Here is an 18,178-nt window from a genome sequence, read left to right on the forward strand (position 1 = left end):
TGTGTCATTTATAAATGGTGTAGGTGTGAATGTGGAGGGATTGGAGTAAGTGTGACAAGTAAGTGTATTTTTGACAGTAAGGAGGAAGGTATTATGCTTCAGAAATTAAAAGATAGAACGGGCAGATGGGCACATCAATAGCAGATGGAATGTAACCCTGATAAATATGAGCAGATGTACTCTGTCATTCATCAAGTACGCCCCTGCACCCAGGCAGGGGCGTACTTGATGAATGACAGCACACTGGGATGTTCCGATGGTGCTTCTCCACAAATCTCTGAGTGTGACTGTCCATGCTAATGGGCTAGTTAAGAAGGCATTGTGGACAATAGATATTGCCTTTATTCGTCGAGATATAGATGTTAAGAGTTACTCAGGATTTTGGTGAGGCCAAGATGGAATACTATGTGAAGTTCTGGGAGCCACGTTGCAGGAAGGATGTACTGAGGTGGGGGTGGCGGGGTGCAGATTGGATTCACCAGAATGTTCCACAAACCATTCAACTCATCTAGCAATGCTTTTCTTCATGATCTCATTCTTTTGATTGGACACACGAAGGTCTAACGCCTCCAGTTAGTCCCGCTGCCCGTTCTTTTCGTTCCTCCCATGTTTTGGCTCCTGTGTCTATCGAGTACTGTCACTGTGAAGCCTAGAAACAATGAAATGATGTGTGCTGGGCTATTGTTCAATTCGAGGTGTGTCCCATGTGGTATTCCATGTTGGAACGGTGGTCTCAGCAGCTTTGAAACACGTGCGTGTAACATGGTGCGTGCCTGCCCACTGAACGGCTGTGTTTGTCCCTTTCAGATGATCGTGCACGTCGAGTATTATTACAATGCAGCCGGCATCTAATGTGCAGCTGAGAGGCTTCTAACTGTCTCCTGCTATTTAAAAATAAATGGAGGTGCTGGGGATGGTTTGCTGGAGGGTGTCTTATGAGCTGCCTCAGACATTCAGGGAGTTTGAGGACTTGGAGACTCAATTCTCCATGGAACATGGGGAGGCTAGTTACACCATCTGGGTCTGCAACGTGAACAACAAATGGAGCAGAGGCTGCAGAGAGGGGAAGCTCTGAAACTCGAGTGAGTTTGAGGAAAGGTTCCTGTCATACCTTTCTGTGTCTTAACGTGGACGCACACACTCACTCTCCCCTTTACACGCAATCACACTCACAGTGTCTCTCTCTCTCTCTCACACACACCGCTACCCCGCTCCCCTCTCCACACCCTCCGCACACAAACACACGTTCTCTCACACGCACACACATATAAATCTGCAGTTTGAATTTCGATTTGCAGATTTCTATTTCAGGATGCATTATATTTTGTTCAAAAAGCACACAATTTCCAGACAATGTGGTATTTTATAAACTCCTGCTTTGGAAATCAAATAAGCCAGACTCCAGGTGAATGCACAGACAGACTCCAAACAAGACCTCAAGCCAAAAACACGTTGTCTGACCAGAGGTGTCACCTCCTTTAGATGAATAATACCTGAAGGTATATTGACACAGTGACTTGAAAGAAATTCTGGGATTTGACGTTAATCAGTAAAAACCTGTATTTCCAATTTAACTGAATAAAGTTTTAAGAACCAGCTTAGGTGCTATCAATTCATGTGCATGTGTTGTACACCTTTTTGATCTTTTCCTTATAAATACTGTGTCTAAGATCAAGGCTGAATGTGTTCTTTGTCTTTCTACATTACAGTCTCCACGGGCTGAATGTCCTTTCCGTTACTGACAAGTCCGCGCAAGGTCTGAAGTTATCCCCCAGTTGCTGTGGAAGGGTTTAGGGATTTATGGAATCTTCCAGCTGCAGTACAATATTTCGAGGAGCTGAAATGTCTCCTTACATCCCTCCATATAGGCTGGAGAAACTGAACTGTCCCCTCCAATATCCCTGAAATGAGATCGAAGGCGTGATTGATCTTGAGGTAACGACCACAATTCGATTATGTTTACTTTAGTGATGAAAGGGATCGGTATATAAAGCAGGGCAATATTTTTTGATGGCAGGAAGGCAATTATGATGATCTTGGGCAAGATTTTGTCTGCATAGAGTAAGGAAGCAAACAGCAGGGGATGGGCACAGTTGAAATCCGGAGCTTATTCAATGAACAGCTACTGTGTATCCTTGGTAATAATGTATCTATCAGGCATGGAGGATGTTGTCGAGCGAGGGAGTTGTCATTTACTGAAGAAGTTGAATCTCTTGTCAAGAAGAAGGATTATGTTAGGATGAGATGTGCAGGCTCAGTTAGTGAACTTGAGAGTTACAAGTTCGTCCTTAAGATAGAGCGAAGAAGAGCCAGGATGGAAAATGAGACGTCATTGGCAGATAAGATCAAGGAAAACGCTAAAGTTTTCTATCGTTATATCAGGAATAAAATAATGAATAAAGTAAGATTAGGGCCAATATGGGATAGCAGTGGGAAGTTGTGTATGGAGTCTGACGAGATAGGGGAAACATTAAATAAATATTTTTCATCAATATTCATTCCAGACAAAGAAAATGTTGTCCAGGAGAATATTAAGAAACAGGTTACAAGTCAAGATGGGACTGAGGTTCACATGGAGGAGTTGTTAGCAATTCTGGAAGGTCTGGAAATAGATAAGTGCCCTGAGCCGGATGGGATTTATCCTTGGATTCTCTGGGAAACCAGTGAGGAGATTGCAGAGCCTTTGGCTTTGTTTCGCATGTCGTCATTGTCTACAGTAATATTGCCAGAAGACTGAAGGATAATAAATGTTTTTCCTTTGTTTAAGAAGGGGAGTCGGGAGAGTCCTGCTTTTTTTTATATATAGACGAATAACCTTACTTCAGTTCTGGGTAAGTTTTGGAAAAAGGTTAGAAGAGATAGGATTTTTAATCATCTGGATAGGATTAAGTTGATTAGGAATAGTTAGCCTGGCTTTGTGAATGTTACGTCATGCCTCCCAAACTTTATTGAGTTCTTTGTGGTGGTGATGATGGATGAGGTATGGTGATATAATGCATACGGATTTCAGTAAGGCGTTTGATAAGGTTCCCCACAGTAGGCCATTGCACAAAATACAGATGCATGGGATTGAGCGTGATTTAGTAGTTTGGATCAGAACTTGGTTAGCTGATAGAAGACAGAGGGTAGTGGTTAATGGGAAATGTTCATCTTGGAGTTCAGATAATAGTGGTGTACGACAAGGATGTGTTTTGGGCCACTGGCATTTGCCCCACAATTTGGCAGTGTATGTGGATGTGTTAGTAAATTTATGGATGTTGCAATAATCGGTGGAGTTGTGGACAGTGCTGAAGTATGTTTCAGGTTACAGAGACATAAGCTGTAGGTCTAGGCATAGAGGTTTCAAGTGAAGTTTTGTTAGGAAAAGTGTGAGGAGATTCACTTTGGAAGGAACAACAAGAGTAAGGAGTACTGGGCTAGTGGTAAGATTCTTGTAGTGAAGATAAGCAGAGAGGTATCGGTATCCATGCACATAGATTCCTGAAAGTTGCCACCGAAGTTGATTAGTTTGTTAAGACGGCACACCGTGTGTTAGCTTTTATTGGAGGAGGGAATGGGTTTCGGAGTGTCGAGGTCCCGTTGCAGATGTACAAACTCCAGTGCAGCCACACTTGGAGTAATGCACGAAGTTCTGGTCACAGCATTATAGGAAGCACGTGAAAGCTTTGGAAAGTGTTCATTGAGATTTTCCGGGATGCTGCATGGTATGCAAAGCAGATCTTACGAGGAAAGGTAAGAATTTTGAGGGTGTTGTCATTAGAGATAAGAAGGTTGAGGTGTGTCTTACGTGTGATACATAGGAAAACAGACGGGTTCCATAGGGTGGACAGTGATAGACTTTTTCCACGGATGATGATGGCTAGAACGCGGGGATACAGATTTACATTGAAGGGTGATAGATAAAGGGCAGATGTGAGATGTAGTGTCTATAGTTAGGCTTTAGTAGGGGCGTAGAACGAACTGCAACAACAGTCGTAGATTTGGCAACTTTCATGACATTTAAATTGCCATCATATAAGCGCAAATATAATAGTGTAGGATAGATAGGCTTCACATTGATTACACAGGTCGGCGCAACATCGAGGGATGAGGAGCCTGTACTGCGCTGTAATGTTCTATGTTCAATGTTCTGCTGTTTCCATACAACAGAAACACGACTTAATTATCTCCTCCTGTTCACATAAAGATTGCAAACGATCTTGCCACTCTCTCCTGTTCGTGTGTAACAGACTCCATGGGCTGAATACCCTTATCCTCTTCTAATGCTTGTGTTGCAACACTGAGAAGACTGTTTGGTCTCATGCTGTTGTCGCGTAGCAGGATAAAGGTGCTGCATCGTCTCTTATGGATCCTGTGTTGCAGTGTGGAGGGGTTTACTGGCCTCTTCCTGAAACTGTGTATCAACATCTATGAACTAATCAGTCTCCTGATCACCTGCTGTAAAAGTGTTAAATAATCGGCTTCTGCTGTTCCTGTGTTCCAGTCTCGAGAAGTGGAGCACACTCCTGGATTTACTGTGCAATTACATTTGGTTGCTGAGTCTTATAACAAGTTCATCGGTCATTCTTGTAAACTTTAATACGTATTGAATCAGCCTGCTTCTTCTTCCCTCATATGTTAACATGGCACTGTGGTTTAGTTGGTTAAAGTGCTTGCTTAGTAAACAGTGTGTTCTGGTTTTCAAACACGAGCCTGCAACTCACATTAACCATGCCTTGTTAAACTTCTCTCAAATGCCATGATGTCGTTCCATAAGCTTGTTGATCCATCCCCATAATGTGGAATGAGTCAGCTACTGGCTGAAGGTGATTCCAATGTTTAAAAGAAACAGAGTTCCCACTCCTGTTGCCAGGATTTGCTCCTCATCAGAGAATGTTCTGTTCAGTTAAGGTGATGGCCTACTGTTACTATCACTTGCTTTATGCAGCCAGTGAAGCAGTAATATCCTCAGGATCTGGTTTCCGATTTTGCTTATGTGTTCAGTTCAGTGTGGTCGCGTGGTCAAACAGGCTAAAGTGCAGGTAATATACTTTAACGTGAGCATTCTGACCGCTGATAGTGAGTCATGTTGAATTTTGGTGTGATTGAGTTCTGTTTAAGTTGAACAGAACAAGCCATTATCTGTTTCTTGCCAAGTGATCCATGATGCAACACAGGATAGAAGCTTTATTGCATCAGCGGCCACAATGCGTTTCTGTATTGTAGTGGTCATCGTGTTCAACATTCATGTGAAAGTTCCCTGGACGGAAAGAAAATGCTGCGTTGCTGCTTCAATGTGCAAGCAAGTTGCGCTGCTGATACTGGGTAGCTCAGTGGTTAGCACTGCTACCTGACAGTACCAGGAACCTGCGTTCAAATCCTGCCACAGGTTACTCGCTATGTGGAATTTGCACGTTCTCCCCATGTCTGCAAGGGTTTCTGCTGGCTGTTCCAGTTTCCACCCTTGTTCCCAACATATGCGAAATGGATAAATTGGCTTTGCTAAATTAGCCATAATATCTGGGGATGTACAGGCTACATTCATTAGTCATAGAAAATGCAGGGTTACAGATGTTGTATGGTGTGCGTGCGTGCGTGGGTTGGATAGGACGGCCGTCACAGGATCATAGAGTCATAGAGATGTACAGCATGGAAACAGACACTTTGGTTCAACCCATCCGTGCCGAGTAGTTATCCCAACGCAATCTCTCCCACCTGCCGACACCCGGCCCATATTCCTTCAAACTCTTCCTATTCATATACCCATCGAAACGCCTCTTAAATGTTGCAATTGTACCAGCCTCCACCACTTCCTCTGGCAGCTCATTTTCTACACGTACCACCCTCTGCGTGAAAACAGTTGCCCCTTAGGTCTCTTTTTATATCTTTCCCCTGTCACCCTAAACCTATGCCCGCTAGTTCTGGACTCGCCTTCCACAGTGAAAATACTTTGTCCATTTATCCTATCCACGTCCCTCAAAATTTTGTAAACCTCGATAAGGTCACCCCTCAGCCTCCGACGCTCCAGGGAATACAGCCCCAGCCTGTTCAGCCTCTCCCTATACCTCAAATCCTCCAACTCTGGCAACATCCTTGTAAATCGTTTCTGGACCCTTTCAAGTTTTACAACATCTTTCCGATAGGAAGGAGACCAGAATTGCAAGCAATATTCCAACAGTGGCCTAACCAATGTCATGTGCATCCGCAACATGACCTCCTGACTCCTGTGCTTAATACTCTGACCAATAAAGGAAAGCATACTCAACGTCTTCTTCACTATCCAATCTACCTGCGACTCCACTTTCAAGGAGTTATGAGCTTGCACTCCAAGGTCTCTTTGTTCAGGAACACTCCCTCGGACCTTATCAATAAGTGTATAAGTCCTGTAAGATTTGCTTTCACAAAATGCAGCACCTCTCATTTATCTGAATTAAACTCCCTCTGACGCTTCTCAGTCCATTTGGCCCATCTGGTCAATATCCTGTTGTAAACTGAGGTTACCCTCTTCGCTGTCAACTTCACCTCCAATTGTGGTGTCATTTTCAAACTTACTAAGCGTACCGCATGCAAATCATTTCTTTCAATGACAAAACGTACAGGACCCAGCACCGATCCTTGTGGCACTCCACTGGTCACAGGCTTCCAGTCTGAAAAACAACCCTCCACCACCACCCTCTGTCTTCTATCATTGAGCCAGTTCTTTATCCAAATGGCTAGTTCTCCCTGTATTCTACGAGATCTAACGTTGCTAAACACACTCCCATGGGAAACCTTGTCGAGCACCTTACTGAAAGTTTTGAGTGGATGGGCCAAACGGTTTGCTTAGACACTGTGTGGATTCTATGATTAACACCTTCAGCGAAGGCAGTCCGCATATTTTTAAGCAAAAAAACCCAACCAGCAGACAAAACACGTCCACAAATCATAACAACTCTCCCCGACATCACAGACACCTCGGAAATGATTGCCACACTATTCAGAACTCTTAACATTATTGTCGCCCATAAACACACAGGCAGACTAAAACAGCAGCTAACGGACTTATACGGACACAAAACAAAATTTATGCCATGTACAAAATACCTTGCAAAGAACTGTAACAAACACTACAAAAAAACAAGTCATACAAATATCCACTAAGATACATGAACGACAACTGGATCAAAAAAAGACATGCACCACTCTCACTAGAATCCTTACATACAGGTGAGCAAGGACACTACTTCGACGGGGACAACACATCCATCCGGGACAAGCCAAACAGAGACACGCACGCGAACTCCGAGAAGCATGGTATTCCAACTGGAACTCTATCAGCAAATATACTCACTGGAATTCCATTTTGCACGCCCCTAAGGAAAAGGTAAGGAAGTAGTATCAACACAGGAAATGACATCACCAACTCAAGGATACCTAAACACACAAATAGAAAGCAGGCCAAGTCAAGCAGCGCTTCATCTGTAGGCTCACTGATGATGTTACCTCGTATGGCGACGAAGCGCTTGAAAATGAATCTAACATCTCAGCGAACAAAACTGGATCTATGAGCACAAATCAGTAGAGGGAACAATTTCTGAGTTTACGCCAAAATTGTTTACTCAAGGAGGAGATTAAATCTGTACACACGACTCCAGGCGTGTTCTCACTAAACTCCCGCACAACAGCAACAACACTTTGCCAGACTCAAAAAGCTGCCCAAATAGCGTCCAGCAGTCTCAGATGTCTGGGAGAATGCATAGCATTGTTGCATGTTCATTGTCCTTTACTCCACGAGCATAACGAAAGACCTGATGAAAATGATTAACAAGCACATTTGAGAAGAGCAGATAAGGTGTGGCGACATAATATCAATACTGAGATATGCCTCGTGAAACATTGTGCCAGAACATACCATTAATCTCCCCAGAGCCGACGTCGCTCAAACTCCACAGACTATGATAAGGTGGAGCTTAGGAACAACAAGTCGAAGCAAACATTGATGGGAGTATTACGTCAAAGTCAACATTGTGATGCAAGTGTTGGTTATGCTACAAAACAGCGAATTAAAAATGCAAGATTGTGGGTAATGCAGCAATGATCGAGACATTCAAGCTGCATCTGAACTGTGTCAACCCAAGCGAATGTTAATGCGGCGGGAAATGAGTTTCATGAGTTTGTACAAGATAGTTTCCTTTCACAATATTTTGAGCACCGAGCTCGAGATCAGAATATTTTGGAATTCGTTTTGTGTGATCAGAGGAGCTAATTGGAAATCTTGCAATAAAGGACCTTTTGGGAATAGTGATCTTAATATATAGAATTTTACATGACGTCTGAATACAAACCAGTATTATTTCTTAAATTACATGTACATATTCGAGTCATGCAAGCCATGATGAAGTGAGGAACAAGTTCGGTTCGTGAATTTGAAAGGTAGATGAAAAATATTGAATGGAAGGCAAGTAACGTCTGTTTTGTAGAAACACTATAAAGTGTACAGAATACATATTTCCTCCAAGGTGCAAATAGCAAAAGGGAAAGATGATTCATCCATGGTTAACCAAAGAAGTTAAAAATTGTACTAAGTCAAATAAAATGGCTCAGAAAAACACCAGATATTGTGGATTCATTGCAACAAAGGGTAACTAAGAAACTGATAAGAAAATTAAAAAGAGATCAAGAATGCAAAGTTACACAAACCTAAAGACTGATGATAAACGTCTGTCAATATTTGAAAGGAAAATGCAAGTAAGGTCAGGTTAGGACCAATGAAGGCGTGGGCAGAGATGAGAGAAATTACTGGAAAAGTAACGAGTTATATTTTGTAGGTCTTCATGGATAAAGGTACAGAACGTCTCCTAGAAGCACAACGTGACCAAGGGTCTTTTTTTCACTAAAGACTAAAATCATTAATATCAGTGACGAGCTATTGTTTGAAAATAGTACTGGATTGAGGACTCATTAGTCTGACAGACCAGATGTACTTCATACTGAAATTTCAGAGAAAGCAGCAACACACCGATTGATTGCATTGAGGATCACTACATTATCCCTATTCACTTTGAAATGTTATAAATGCCTTCCAAACATTTAAGAAGAGAAGAATAGTGAGAGTGAGAACGATAGACGAGTAAACTTGTCATCCACAGTAGGGAATCAATTGGAATCTATTATAACGAACGTGATATTAGTCAGTTAGAATATTATAGTAAACTTCTAGAAAATGATTCTGCATTTCCGAACGGAAAGTAATAATTTTCAAACTTATTGCTTGAAGGTATTTCTTGTAGACATAAACAATAGAGCAACAATGGATGTCATGCAGTTGGACGTTCAGGAGGACTTCTTAACGAATTCACAGGGTCAGTTATGACAAAATATTGAAGCAATGGTTACTGGGAGGAGCATGTGCAAATGGGAAGGTAAAAGTTAGGCTTGGATTTACTTAAAGGGCATCAGAATGTCGATGATGAAGAGTCTTCCGGTCTGGAAGCGTTAGCTCGCTCTCTGTCCATGGATATTATCTGACGCGCTGTGGTCTCCAGAATTATTGTTTTCAGTACAAATTCCAAAATCTGCAGTGATTTACTCTTACGAAAAGGAAATCTGTCCTGCATCGCTTACAGAGTGTTGTTGAGACTCTACCAGGACTATTGTATAAAGTTTTGGTGTCCTGAACTAAGGAAGCATACACTGACAAAATATACTGAATGTTCATTCTAAGCATTAATCCCAAAGATGGCAAGTTTGTCTGATGAGGGAACTCGGCCAACGCTCCCTCGAGTTTCCACGAATGAGATTTAACCTTAATGAAACAGAAACATTTCTCAAAGACGGAACTGAGTAACAAAGGGACATGGAGAAGTAGGATCATGCAACGTTGGAGACAACACCAAGATATTCCACGTGGACATCAAGCAGTATAATATTACCAGTTATCAATTAGAGCCCATCGGATGGGAAGGAGACACTCTGTATGTGAAGCTCTGGAAAATTGATAGAATGTTTCAGGAGATTTTTCACGCGTGTTTTATTTGGGAGAAGGAAGATACTGAGACACACCTCGAGAAGATGGACTGGGAAGCTCTCGAGCGGATTGATATAAGATTCGAGCGGGGTTTGATGGTTTTGGCTGGTATAAACTTGGACAAATGGTCCGGATGAGTTTTATCCAAGGCTGCTGTTGGAAATAAGGGAGGAAAGCTCCTGACCAATATTTTTCTTCAGTAGAATCTGATCAAAGGAGTGTAGCCAGAGGAGATAGGTGGTTAGGTCGGACGGGTAGGTCAGATATACCAGTGAACTATAGACCAGTGAGTATTAGAGCAACGTTAGAGAAAATATTAGAGAAAATATGAAAGGAGAAAATTGATCTCCATTTGATCTCCATTTGAGCAAGGATAGTCAGCATGGCTTTATCGGTGCGACGTCATGCCTGATGAATTTTATTGAAAGTAACGTGGATTATCAAAGGGATAACTCCTTCGACCCCAGCGATTCACAACATATATGGAACATTTGGCTCAGGGAATCAAAAGCATTATTGACAAGCCTGGTGATGGCCCTGAACGATGTCATATTGTGAATGGCTGAGGAGGATGTAAAAATGCTCCAAGGTGATTGAAACAAGTATAATGAATGACAACGTCGTGGCAGATAGAGAGCAATGTGGGTAGATGTGAAGTTGTGTACGTTGCTGGGAAATATCAAAATGAAGCCTATCATTTGAAAAGGATTGGTTAAAAATGTCGATCTATAAAGGGATGCATCCTCTTTTGTTTTTGTTTTCTAAGGTGTTGACCTCCTATGTCCATGCAGGTCCGTGGGTTGTGAAGCCAGAAGCCAATGCTGGGAATGAAATTGACAGGCTGGTCACAGGACATGGACTCACCAAGTGGGTAGTCATGATATTGAAAAGGATCTGGTTCACCCTGTATACCAGTCACTGAAAGCAACATTAAATGAGCAGAGAGTATTTATGAAGATATATCATGTCTGTTCTTGATTTCAGAGAGATTTGAGTACAGGAGTAAGTGCAGAAATAGAGTGCCTTAATGAGAAGCCACATCGAACATTGTGCAGTATTACTCGCAGTTTTTGGTCTCCTTCCCGACGAGAAGTACTAACATAATATTGAGGGAGTCCAGCGCTGAAAAATCAGACTGATCTGTAGGATGATAGACTTGTTGTGGAAGCAAAGTTTGGGTCGACTGTGCCTCTGCTCCATAGGGTTTAGTAAAATCAGTGGAGAGCTCAGTGAAACATATTAAACACTGACAAGGTGACACGGATTGTAATCAAGGATGACAATTCCCCTTACTGGGTCGACTAAAACAATGGGCCACAGTATGAGGTACAGGCAGGTCATTCTGCATTGAGATATGAATAAATGTCTGCACTAATAGGCTGGTGAAATTGAGGAGGTTTCTGCCACATGCGACTGAAAAAGCAATGGCACTGAATATAAGTTAAGGTTTTTAGATACTTCAGGGTTAGAGATAGAGCAGGACTATTATGTGAAGAGCGAGACTCAAACATTATTATGTTGAACGGTAGAGCAAAAAAATGGGTCGAAGGGACTGATAAAGTTAATATTTAATATTTTACCAATGTTTAATCACATTAAGGGATGTGTACGTTGTCGGGGAAAAGTGCTTTAGGGAGATGCTCAAACATGAACGAGAATGGGAGAGGTTGAATGTGTTGAATGACTTATTCTTTTCCCGTTGTTTCTGGGCAGTCTTTGGGAAACTCTGTAAAAATTGTCACAAGCTCTCAGATGTTAGGAAACAGGTTGCTGCAGGTCTACAGGACCGTGCTTACCTTTCCCTTTTCCAAACCCGAGTTTGTCTGACCAAACGGATGTTCTGGCCGGTTTTATCCCTTAAGATCTCGAAGCAGTTTGATATCATTTAGTTTCTTGCTTGGCTGTTTCAGAGACCATTGAAGAGTTTGCCACATGTTTGTGTGTCTGGAGTCACTTAGGCCAGACCTTCCAGAAAGTACACTGGGGAAGCAAATTGGTGTTTACAATTGACATTGTTTTCAGGGTCACTCTTACTGACGCCAGATTTTACATGTCGATATTTTATTAATTTGTTTTCTTACGTCCACCAGCTGACAGAGCATTAGCCAGCTCTTGAGTAGTAATCTAGTGGCATTTCCACAACAGCACCATCTCCACATGGAGACCTTTCGGAAACCACACTGATCAGATTTTTACTGTGTTGATTGACAATTTGACTATCGTGATGGGACTGAGGGTCTAGTAATTGAACAGATTGTAATTAATCTCCTCTTAGGGGACTGTATAGATGAGTAGTTGTCCACATTGCCAGGTCGATGTCAGAGTTTGGCCTGGAATGAAACAGCTTCCCCAGGGACACGGCGAGTTGTGCGGCACAGCTGTTCAGTCCTTTGCAGGAGTGGTGTCAGGGCCCATTTCCTTTGTCTTATTTCTTATGTTCAGGTTTTTCCTCATGTCACGAGCAGCGAATCGATTTGGTTGAAGACTGGCATATATGATACTGTGGGTATCATAGCGAGGGTGAAGTGGACCATTAATTGAACGGTTCTGGCTGATAATGGTGCAGCGACTACATCCTTGTCTTTTATACTAATGTACAGGGCTTCTTTTATTAATTAGGACGGAATATTGGTAGAATTGTTTAACCATCTACCCCCATTTATGACTGGATGTGGCAGGGCAGCTGGTGCAATGGTTTTAGGACCCCTCTTTTTCAGATGTTTGTCCTGCTGTCTGGAATGTAATCTTTAATGGATTGTAACCAGATTAAGTACACATGGTTCAAACCTTGACATGTTCACCTACAACCATCACGGAGCCATAGATAGGCATGAAGGTAATAGTAGTCTGAGGGATTATCCCCGTAAAAAAAGTTACAGATTGTGGTTGAATCTAATTCTGCAGCTGATGCTGCTGTGGTCTACAGCACCACATCAATGTCAGGAATTCGCAATTGAAGAAAGTTCGGAGCGTGAGATCATTGAAAGCACTTACAGAGGATTTTTGACTTGGAAATGAATTAAGTACAGTGAAGAAATAGTAATGAAGGAGTTATTATGGAGTCATAGACTCTAATAATCAGTCAATATGCAAACAGACCCTTCGACTAATCTCATCCATTAATACCAATTTTCCTAAACTGAACTAGTTTTATTTTCCTTCTTGTGGAACATACCCGTCCAAGCCTTTCCTCTTCATGTCCACATCTAATTGTCTTTTAAATGTCGTAATTGTACTCCCAATACCACTTCGCTGACAACTCTCTGCATATACAGACCACTCTCTGTGAGAAACAGCGGCCACTTAGATCGCTTTTAAATCTCTTCCCTCTCACCTTGAACGTATCCTCTCTGGTTTTGGACACCCCCATACTAGGGAAAAGAATTTGGCTATACGTCCCATCCATGGCACTCATGATGTTTTTGAATCTGATAGTAATCACCCCCCAGCGTCTTACACGAAGGGAACGAAATCTCAGCGTCTCCATGTAAATCTCCCGTCTTCGTCAGGTCATTGAAAACATTTTGCCCCCTTTCCAGGTTATAAAATTCTTCCTGTAGCAGAGCGACAAGATTTGTACCCAGTACTCCAGATGTAGCCTTGCCATTCTCTGAAATGCCACAACATAAGGTTCAAATTCCTTTATTCAATGCTCTATCCGATGGAGATTAGCATTCCTACCACCTTCTCCATTGCCCTGACTACTTGTAACTCCATTTTCAAGGAACTACGTACTTGAACCCTGGGCACCTCTGTTCGACAACATACCCCAGCACCCTACCGTTGACTGCAAACCCAGCCCTGGTTTATCTAACAAAACGCAGCACCTCAAGATTATCTACATGAAGCTCCATCTGCCATTCCTCGGCCCGCTGGCACAGTAGATGAAGATCGCATTGTTCTCTTAGACAGCCATCTTCACTGTCCATTACAACACCAATTTTGGGGTTGTGTCGACAAACCTACTATCCACGGTTCCTATATTCTCATGCAAATCATTTGCAAAACAATGAACAGCAGCAGCCTGATCCTTGTGTAACACCACTTGGCAAATGCCACCAGTTGGAACAACAAATCTCTCCGAGCACCCTCTATCTCTGACTGTCAAGCCAATTTTGTATATAAATGGCTAGCTCTCCCTGATCCCATATGATCTAATCTTATTAACCAGTCTACCATGTGGTGTATTGTTGGCCCTGAATAATGTCCACGTAGAAAACGTATGCTGCTTTATCTTCTTCTTTCTTATTGGTTAGCTCTTCAAAAATGCAGTCTGGCTTGTTTTTTTTTTCCGGACACAAAGCCATGCTGATTATATATAATCGGTCCTTGCCTTTTCAAATGCACACAAATCCTGCCTCTCAGAATCTCCTATAAACAGTTGCCCACCCCCAACATCAGACTTACCGGTCTCTAGTACCTTGGCTTTTCCTTTGGAATTAGATTACTTACAGAGTGGGAAAAGGCCCTTCGGCCCAAAATGTCCACACCGACACGAAACGCACCCAGACACATTCCACCCCGCCCCTTACACTACGGGCAATTCACCGAACCTGCACATTTTTGGACTGTGGGTGGAAACTGGAGCAAACCCACGGAGAATATGCAAACTACACACAGTCAGTCGCCTGAGTCGGGAATTGAACCCACGTCTCTAGCGCTGTGAGGCAGCAGTGCTAGCCACTGTGCTACCGTCCTGCCACTTCTGAACAGTCTACCACAATAATGCTTTGAAGTTTCCTGCATAATGCAATCAAAATTGGCCTTGGTTGTCTTGGTTAACTTGTGGACCAGCCCTAGCCTTTTCCAGAACTATATTCAAACTAATACTATAATGGCCACTCGTCCCAAAGTTCTCCCAGTCTAACAGCTCCGTCACTTGTTCTGCCTTATTTCCCAAGAGGAAATAACGTTGAGGCCGAGATCAGACCAGCCGTGGTCTCATTTAATGGCAACTGAGTGACCAGATATCTGCATATACCTCTGTGTTTCTTGGGGTGTAAGTGTGTTTGTATGTTTGTGCGTGGTTTTTTTTGTCTTTGTCTTGTATATGTGCTTTAGTGTATTTATATTTGTAAATTTACATCTGCGTCTCGGAGCATTTGGGATTCTGTTGTTTTTTGAGTGAATCCAATGAAATGGCAATCAAATGGCCCTCCTTATTCTTCTTCACTCTCTCTCTTTCTCTTCCTCTTGTGTTTGAATTGATGTAAAAGCGCCCTCTGCTGGTTTCCGCACGCCACTTCTGAAGGCACTTCTTTGTTTGGATAAGGCATGAAAGACAGTGAGTCTCTCACATTTGACGAGAATTGGCTTTATTATCACGTGCACGCTAATGAATGCAGTGAAATTCTTGTTAGGTTTTTGCTCATGACGCTATCTCAGCTACAAGAAATCTGAGTGCCGATTCATAAGTATTTGGAATAAAATAGAAAGATTTATAAATGAAAGTCCAGTGGAAAAATAAAAATGGGGGAAAGCTGACTGAAATTACATACCCTTGTACACTAGTCGGTGCCACCAGACTGCACTGGGCCCAATATCCAGATCACACCTGCACAGTCTGCAGACCACATGGTGCCCGGTCTCCAGGCCACAATGGACACAGTCTTCAGGCAGGAAAAGCACAGCAGGGCAGGCAGCATCCGAGGAGTAGGAGAATTGACGTTTCAGGCATAAGCCCATCCGAAGGGCTTTGGTCCGAAATTCTGATTCCCCTGTTCCTCTGATGCTGATTGACGGACTGTGCTTTTCCAGCAAAAACAGTCTCGACTCTGAACTCCAGTATCTACAGACCTCACTTTCTGCACAGTCTCCAGGCTTCACTGTCCGAGGAATAAGGCTTTCAATGGCCACCAAATCTAAACCTCTGATTATCTTATACATTTCGATTAATTCATCTCGCAATCTTCTTTCCAACGAAAACAACCTCAGGTTCCTCAGAATTTATTCGTAAGACCTTCCCTCCATACCAGGCAACACCCTAGTAAACCTCCTCCGAACCCGTCCAAAGTTTCCGCATGCTTCCTGTAATGTGTTGACCAGAACCTCACGCAGTACTCCAGGTGCTTCCTTACTAGCACCTTACAGCAGAAGCATGGTCCCATGGCTCCGAAACACAATCTCCCTTCTAATAAACGTCAACACACCTTATGTCTTCTTAACAAACCTATCAACCTGGGTGGCAACTTCCAAGGATTTATGCACCTGGACCCTGAGATCTCTGTTCATCTGCATTGCCAACACTTTACTATTAGCCCAGTACTTTGCATCCGGTTAGTTACTTCTGAAGTGAACTACCTCACACTTTTCCGCATTAAACTCCATTTGCCACTACTCAGCCCAGCTCTGCAGCTTAACTATGTTCCTCTTTAACCCACAACATCTTTCGGCACCATCCACAACTTTGCAAATCTTAATGTCATCTGCAAATTTACGGACCCATCATTCTATTCCAACCTAACAAACAGTGGTTGCACCAAAACAAATCCTTGAGGCACAACACTGGTAACTGAGCTCCAGGATGAACACTTCCCATCAACCAACATTCTCTGGCTTCTTTCGGCTGGCCAATTTCTGATCCAAACCGCGAAATAACCTTCAATCCCGAAACTCCGTAGTTTTTGCAACAGTCTACCGTATGGAACCTTACCAAACGCCTGACTGAATACCACATACACCACATCAACCGCTTTACCTTCATTGATCTGTTTTGTAGCGATTTCCGGAACTCAATAAGGTTAGTGAGGCATGACCTACCATTCAAAAAACCGTTCAGATAATCCCGAAACAAATGATTCATTTCTAGATTATTACAAATCCTATATGTTGTAACGTTTATCAAATACCTTACCCACAACCGACGTTAAGCTCAATGGTCTATACTTATTACGGTTAAGCCGACAGCCCTTCATAAACAAGAGAACAACGTTGCTATCCTCCAGTCTTCTGGCACTACTCCTGTCGATAAGAATGACATAAAGGGAAAAGGCAAAGACTCTGCAATCTTCTGCCCGGCTTCCCACAGAACCTGAGGATACATTCCAACTCGCCCCGGAGTCTTATGTATTTTCAGGTATTCCAAAATTTCTAAAACCTCAATTTTTTCATCCTCATCCCAGCTAATCTTGTAGCCTTCATTTCTGCATTCTCATTAAAATTACCCTTTTGCATTGTGAATACTGATGAAAATTCATTAAGCAATTCCTCATGTCCTCAGATTGCACACAGAAACTTCCACTCCTTTCTTTTATTGATCCTATCCTCACTCGAATAATCAGACTCCATTAGTTTCCAGGCCACACCAGGACGATTCTACAGAATGCATCCGGCCCAGTCTCCAGGCTGTACCGGGCACATTCTCCAGACCACACCAGGTCCACTCTTCGGACTGCGCCGGACCCTGACTCCAGACGACACCCAGTCAAGTCTACGGACTTAACAGGGCCCAGTCTCCAGAACGCACTGGGTCAAGTCTCCTGACTGCACCAGACCCAGTCTCCAGGCCACACCTGGCCCAGAGTCCAGAGTGCACTCGGCCCAGTCTCCCGACCACACCTGGCCAGTTCTTCAGACTGCACTTGAGCGCAATCTCCAGGCTGTACTGAGCCCATTCTCCAGATCACGTCGTGCCCTGTCTGCTGTCTGCAGAAAACCCAGTTTCCACAAGGAAAGCTACCCACTCGTCAGGCCGCACCACGCCCATTCTCCAGACTGCACATGCGCCGTCTCCAAACCGCACTGTGCCCAGACTCCAGGTCGCATTGGGCCTAGTATCCAGACTGCCCTGGACTCAATCTCCAGGTTGCTCCTGGTCCAGTCTCCAGGCCTCACCGGGGTCAATCTCCAAACTGCTCTGAGCAGGCCACACGTGGCCCCGTCTCCGGATTGTGCTGGTCTCAGTCTCCTGGCCACACAGGACCCAGTCTCCACACCACACCAGACCCATATCCTGGGCCCTGAACGTAGGCCGCACTGGGCCGAGTCTCCAGACTTGCACTGGGCCCAGGCTATACACTATTCTGGGCAACGTTTCCAGACCATGCTGGGCGCAGTCTCCAGACTGCAGTGCGCACAGACGCCAAGCTGCACCAGGACCAGTCTCCAGACTACAGCGGAGCCATTCTCCAGCATGCACTGGGCACAGTCTCGAGGCAGTGTTGGGCTCTGTCTCCAGGCTGCACTGGATGCAAT

Source organism: Chiloscyllium plagiosum, unplaced genomic scaffold (assembly GCF_037043375.1).
Source record: "Chiloscyllium plagiosum isolate Xiang-an unplaced genomic scaffold, Cpla_swu_hap1 HiC_scaffold_50, whole genome shotgun sequence".
Classification (NCBI taxonomy): domain Eukaryota; kingdom Metazoa; phylum Chordata; class Chondrichthyes; order Orectolobiformes; family Hemiscylliidae; genus Chiloscyllium; species Chiloscyllium plagiosum.